Source organism: Microtus pennsylvanicus, chromosome 7 (genome assembly GCF_037038515.1).
Source record: "Microtus pennsylvanicus isolate mMicPen1 chromosome 7, mMicPen1.hap1, whole genome shotgun sequence".
NCBI lineage: Eukaryota > Metazoa > Chordata > Mammalia > Rodentia > Cricetidae > Microtus > Microtus pennsylvanicus.
This window is the reverse complement of record NC_134585.1, coordinates 55,289,620-55,296,912: the sequence shown is the minus strand read 5'-3', so window position 1 is coordinate 55,296,912 and position 7,293 is coordinate 55,289,620.

Genomic DNA, 7,293 nt, shown 5'->3' with positions numbered 1-7,293 from the left:
AGCTCAGGGACGCTTGTGGTGACTTCCTGGGATGTGATGGGGCCAAGGATGTATCCGAGAACAGAGAGCTTGGATGGGGAACTTCCTGAGAGATGCCCTTGACAAGAATGGGAAGACATACAACTCAGATATGGAGGTTCTAACCATACAGATTGGGAAACTGAGGCCTGGAGCAGGTAAGGGACTGGTGGTCTCAAAGGGTCTTCATGTGCTACATGGGGACTGCCAAAAGGACGGGTCCAGGGCCTCAGGTGACCCCAAAGATGTTCTGTCAGATTCTGAGGGGACCCGCTTTCGGAAGTGTGCAGAGTGCAGAGACCACCCCTGCACACACACCCTTTCTAGAGTAGCTGAAGCATGATCCTGATGGCCTAGGAGGATCTCTCAGGGTCCTCTCTGCTGGTGTCCCTCAGGCCTGCTGTGAACAGTACTGTGGTCTCAGCTATAGACAGATCGCTACCCCAGTGTCTAAAGTCTAAGGTGTACCGGGACTTGCCATCCAGGCGGTTGATGTGGGCCACACAAAGTCTGGCCTCGGGGACAGAGAGGATATGGCAGAGGAGACACTCTACAGTCTCTGGCTTCGGGGATGGGACACAACTGTCAAGGTTTCGTCCTCTGGGTCTCTTGCTAGGATTTGCCCCTCCTCTCCATATTCCTTCCTCACTTCAGGAAGTGGACCCTCCTTCCTGTCCCAGGCCTCGGAGCTCTCCCCAATTTCTCCTCCCCTCCTCTCACGTTCTCTTCCCCATAACAGTGGCTGGGCATCAATGACCCCAGTCTCATCAGGTTGGTCATCTCAGTGGGGGGTAGGTGTCAACAAGGAACGGGGAGTACAAACATTTAGTTCATAATAACTTCCAACTTCTGCCTCCTTCCCACACCCTCCTCAGCCCTGGCATCCACCCAGCAGCAAGATCCACTCCGTTACACCCTACACGGGACCCCCTCCACAAGCATCCGATTGCTCTTGGATAAAGTCCACCTTTCCCAGCCCGTGTGTCCTGCTTCTGTAACCCCAGCCTGTGCCTTCCTCTCCCTGCAAGAGCTTCCCCGGTCTTCTCTGAGCCTTCTTCAATGAACTCAAGTCTGTTTGTCCCACTCCTACCCCAGGGCCTGTGTACCTGCAACTCCCTCTGCTTGGAATTTCCTCCCTCAGCAGGGCCTCAGTCTTTGTCTAGGCTCCAATCTAACCTCCCAGAGGCCATCCTTGATCGCGGAATGCAGCACTGGGAGGGCGAGGTCTCACTGGTCCTGCACTCACGGCTAGGTCCCTAGCAGTGTCTCCTACCCTAGCAGGTAGATGCTCAGGAAATACTTTGTTGGATGGATTGATGGGTGGGCACTTGCACTGGACTGAACCCCAAGCCTCCTCACCACCCACAGCCTGACCCCCAAAGGCCATTCATAGGTACACAGATCCATACTTCATAGACTACAGAGGGAAGACACCTCTACTTTCCCTGCCCTCCCCAAGCTATTCTCAGCCCCTCCCCACCTGTTTCTTCGCTCTATAGTCCAGGCTCTCCCCTCTCAGCGGGCTAATTGCTAGGCCCACACCCTCCTCTCCTCCAAATCTACAAGATCAGGGCCCACCTCCTTCAGAAACGTTCCCATATCAGCTGACTGTTGCTATGAAAACCACAACAAAACTAAGCTCATGTTGTGTGCCAGGTAACCACTGAGAATTTTAAGTGCCTGTGTGTGTGTGTGTTGCCTCCAGTGGTGGATGTCTAGTGTCTTCCTTAATTTTTTTGTCCATATTAATTTCTGAGACAGGATCTCTCTCACTGATGCAGCTAAAATGCCTGGCCAGCGAACTCCCAGGATCCTCCTGTCTCTGCCTCCCCTCCCCGGTTCTGCTACACTTGGCTATTTATGCAGCTGCTAGATATGCAGCTTCCGTTTATACAGTCAGCATTTTATTTTACTCATAGGAACTTTCTAGGCACCATTCATTCCCCATGATAGTTGAAGGAACAGATTCAGAGTAGTTGAAGGATATGCCTGAGGTCGCACAGCTACCTGCGACCTGAGTATATCTCCCATAATCCTGTCCCTTTAAAGCTTCCCTCTCCACCTAGACAAAAGCTTTTGGTGAGTCTGAGGCTTTGTTAGGGCTCACCTGGCACAATCCAGATTTTGTGTCCTGGTCGTCCAATGTTTACTTAGGAAATCAAGGTCACTGTACCTGTGTACACTGGGCCTCACCCCCCAAGGATCAATCTGTTGATGTGTTCCTAGGAAAAGGGAGACAAGGAGCCTCCAGGAACACCTGATACCTCTTCCCCACCCCTATTCTTCAGGCTGAGCCCCAGCTGCTCCTTGCACTGCCAGGCTGCCGCAGTCTGGTACTCAGTCCAGAGCAAACCAGCCACCGCACGCTCACATTCCTTCCCCCAGGGAGTTAGAGCCGTAGGACTCAACTCTCCCTGCCACACTCTTTCTGGGACTCTCCTACCAGGAGGGAAGCTGGGACAGGCTGAAGGACAGCAGGTGTGAGGAAGCAACAGGGAGAATCTTTCCCCAGCCCCCAAGGGGTCACAGCCCCCTGCTAATGGGCAGAGCTGAAGGGGACAAGGAAGACACAGGTTCAGTGGGAGGGTCACTGTTCAAAGCCAATCATTATGATAAGAACAAGGTGTGTCTGGCGCAAGAGCAACACCTTTGACCCCCTGACCTCTCAGGTCCTCTGCACGGACAGTTCTGCCAGCAGTGTCTCCATCCTGGAGAAATGGGGCCCAAAGAAGTGTCTCACCAAAGAGCAAGACAAAAGACTGAGAAGATGCCACAGTGACCAGGGCACTTTTCTGCCCATCTCCAGCACAGAATGAAGCTTCAGGAAGCGCTAAGCCAAGGGACAGGGATATTGAAACTCTGATGACCCACCCCCTGTGGAGACACTCTTCCCACCCCTTTCTGAAACCTGAGTTCCCATGCCTAGCATTCCGTCAACAAGAATTGGTGCCTCACAATCCCAGGGAATACTCAGACGGGCTGAAAGGGAATAACACCTGGATGCATGGACCATTCTGAGCTTGATTTGCCAAGAACTCCCATGCTACACGGGGCTGGGGACAAGGAACGCAGCAGGTGTTTATATAGAAAAAGACAGGATGGTTTCAGGCCAAGTTTGAGTTCTCAAGAACCAGTAGTGAAGTGAACACTTAGGGTCTGTGTTGGTGGAATTACAATGTCTGGAGCAGGGCACTGACTTGAAGGAGGCAAGTGAAGGTCAGCCCTGGGTGCTGTTTCCAGGCAGGGCGCAGACAGTAGCTCCAGAGGCATGCTGGGAGGAGTCAAATGCAGTGGTGATGGACAAGGAGGTGATGGAAACAAGCCAGTCACTCCTCTCCATCTACTGAACATGTGACTAGAAGCCAGCTACATGGTTAATATTGGGGGGACATTTTCTTATTTGACTCTGGCAATAATTCCTGGAGGGAGGAACTGCCATTATCCCTATGTGGAGGATGAAGAAAAAGTGCAGAAGATGAAGGATGAAGGGACCATGGGAGGCACACATGCTGGCATTCTAGCTGGTTGTGACGCCTAATCCTCTCTCTCTCTCTCTCTCTCTCTCTCTCTCTCTCTCTCTCTCTCTCTCTCTCTCCCTCTCTCCCCAGGGTTTCTCTGTGTAGTCCTGACTGTTCAGCTGTTCAGACTAGCCTCAAATTCAGAAATTTGCCTGCTTCTGCCTCCCGAGTGCTAGGATTAAAGCTGTGTGCCGCCACTGCCTGGTAGTCAATCCAGTCTTTAAGATTTGCTCTTATTTTGGTGGTGGTGCACACCTTTAATCCCAGCAGTTGGGAGGCAGAGACAGGTGCATCTCTGTGAGTTCAAGGCTAGTCTGGTCTACAGAGCAAGTTCCAGGACAAGCTACAAAGCTACACAGAGAAACCCTGTCTCAAAAAAAAAATTGCTTTTATTTCTGTCCATGTTATGTGTACGTGTGCCCACAGAGGCAGAAGAGAGGTGCCCGGTCCCCTGGAGCTGCAGTCACAGGAGATGTGAGCAGGCCAAATGGATGCTAGGAACTGAACTTGGCTTTTCTGCCTGAGCAGGCTGTGCTCTTCACTACCAAGCCATCTCCAGCCCTGTACTGGTTAACTCTGAGTGTCTACTTCACCAAGTTTAAATCCCCTAGGAGACCAACGTTTGGGCACGTATTAGAGGGGCTTTCAGGCTGGTTTAACTGAGGTAGGAAGAACATGGGGGCAGCATCATTTTACAGGCTGGGGTCACAGACAAGACAAGGAGGAAGTGAGCCGAACCTCCGCTGGCTGGGAATGGATACCGTGTGATGTTGCCTCACACTCCTGTGTCATGTCTGTCCTCCATGATGGGCTGTGGTCAAGCATGTCTGTCACGGCGAAGGCACAGGTAACTAACGCTCCGCCCTGCTTGCCCTGGCCAGCTCCTCTCTGCCACAGATGGCCATGGCTTAGATGGAGGCTCGCAGCATTTATCCTGACCTCTTCACCTCTGAGTAGGACTTCACTTGAAGGTACTTGCTGGAGCACCCAGTACTTGGGATCGGTTAACCTGACCTCCTAGGCACCTGCCCCGCCCCTCCCATGGACAGGAGCTGTCCCTGAGGATGGACCAGAGTACAGGAGCAGGGAAGATCTGCGGTGCTGGGCAGGCGTGGGAGGAGCAGGGTCACTGGGTAGTTAAGGCGAGGTCCTGGCCTGGAATTCCAAGGTGGACACTGGAGTGTGCTCTACTGAGAACAGAGTCATTTGGGCAGGGGAGTGGTCCTCAGGTCAGGCCTGGCCCAGAGCAGGGGTGGGAAGGGGTGGGAAGGCCACACGACTGGCATCCAGCCCCATTAGAAGCCATTAATTAACTCATGGCCTGAGGTGAGTCTCTTCACCTCCTGGCCTGTTTCCTCTCCTGGACACTAAGATAACAAAACCTGCCCAGTGAGGCCTGACAGAGATAAATGGTCTCAGCTGCTCTGTGTAGACTTGGTGAAGCCTTGTTATTACACAGGGGTGGGTTTGGGGAGGGCCTCTCCGGTCTGACCTGAAATGTCACTCACAGACAGGATGCTGCAGCCTCTGCTTTCCCTGAGGGAAGCCCAGGGGGCCAGCATCGCCCGCATCTAAAGAAGGAAATGGGTGCTCAGCCTCTGGTGTTGGCTATGATTTCTGGATGAAATGGCTGATTCCATCTAAGCTCCCAGCCCTGACTTTTGAGGGACAGGTCCCAACACAAGGGCAGCTGTTACCCTCCTGGGCACTGTGCCCATTTGCCCATCCATCCCTTCCTGTAGGAAAGCTGTCCTCTCTCACCCTACCCTATCCCTGAGAGAGGAAAATTCCTATAGTAAATGTGGGTCAGAGGCAGAGAGGAAGGTGAGGGCCCCACCGGGCTGGGATCCAATTTCTGCAGCCTGTGTCTTGGACTTTCCCACTGAAGCAATGGTGACTTGTTCTGGGGGACCCAGGGAATCAGAGCAGCCTTTGGAACCAAGAGAACGAGGTTAAGTGTCTCTAAAGTAATGCAGCAAGTCCTAAGTTGGGGGCCTCAAGAGTGGGGACAACTGTTGATTGTTGTCCTCAAGAACAGCTGGGCTCTTTGGTGTTGAGACACGGTCTTACTATGTATCTTGGCTGGGCTGGAATTGGCTCGCAGACCAGGCTTGCCTTAACCTCAGAGGTCCATGTGCATCAACCTCCGAAGTGCTAGGTCTAAAGGTGCAGGGACCACACTTAAAATCTGTCCACTATCCAAGTGAAATGACTTTCCTCATCTGCCTGGCTACTTGTCATATTAGCTCTGGGTCTTCCGTGTACAGAATGAGGCCCACTTGCCTAACCATTCAGTGGCAGAGCCAGGGACAGAATTGGGTGTCTTGACTACAGCAGCCTCTGCCCCCCCCACCGGCAGTGCCCATTGTCAGTGTGGAGGAGTCTGGAGAACTGGGGGTGCAGTTGCCCATGAACTGTTGGCTTAGTACGCATGAGGCCCTGGGTTCCATTCCCACAGGCAGACAGGAAGAGGAGAGAAAGAGGGCAAGAGACGAGGGAGGAAGGGAAGGGAAAAACCAGTCTGTCAGCATGGCTCCATAACTGCTCAAGTGTGGTTAGGGTCCTAAGGCCTGACCTGGCACAGTTGTACTGCCTCCACCCTGCGCCCCCAGCCCCCGACTGACCTTTCTGTGTCTAGACACAAACCCTCCTGACGAGAGGCTGCAAGAGCAGGGACGTGTGCTGGAGGACAATGAAGCTGCCTTGGGAGGCTGCAGAGGCCGGGAGCACCCTGCCAGTGCTGAAGCCAGTCTGATCTGCAGAGGGTTATCCCCCAGAGCAGAGACCAGCGGGGTGGAAGAGGGAGAAGGGTCTGCGGCCAGAGCTCCAAGGTGAGGCGGCAGTCTCCTTCTGCATCCTGCTGTATCCAATCCCCTTTGTGCATTTTAGAAAGTGCAGGCGACATCCACTTGTCAGGAGGGCGTTCTCAGTCTAATCTCTGCAGAGAAGATGGTGGCAGAGGAAAACCGGGGAGCCCCACCCCGGACTGTTGCCTTGATGAGAGGGCCACATGATCACTGCACAGGACGAGGAGCCACACAGGGAGCACCCAGAGAAAAGGCCTGTCTATATGTCTTGGGCGAACGGGCTCTCATGCTCACTCAGGCTTCAGAGCTCATCACAGGGAGGAGGCACAGCCTGAGGAAGAACGGAGTCCCTGCCACAAGAGGGCACCAGGTGGCCTGAACGATGGGGGCTGGCAGGAGACTGCTGGGCCTGCTGGGCTTGAGCTAAGGCACAGGTCCCTGAGGGCTCCATCCTGGGGCGGTCCTCCAAGAGAGCCTACAGCAACAAGCTGGAAGGCAGGGCAGATGTCATATGGTTTTACCTGGGCTACTTCTGGGATTTTAGCAAAATCCTGTGTGAACGTTCCAGACTGGGCTCAGCTGTGCTGGGGTAGCTGAGGAGAAGAAGCTGTGGTCTACCTTTGGGCCAACATGTTAAGGGGTGGCAGTTGCCCATGGGGCTTGCCTGGAGGGGTGCAGAGGAGAGTCTGGTGAAATGTCTCTCCTCCCCTCCCTGGTCCACTTCAGCCTGGGATGAGAACATCATCTCTTGGAGCACCTTTCCTCCAGTTTCCTTCTACATCTGGGCTCCCAGCAACGGGGTCTTGTTCTGCAAAAGCTCGTCTATCCCTGGCAACTATAAGTTTTAGGCTTCTTAGAGAAGAAAAAGAAATGACCAGACTTTACAACCACCCTGCTTTTGCCAGAATGACCCTATCTCTATCAGGCCTGCCTGTTCTACCTATCTAGAC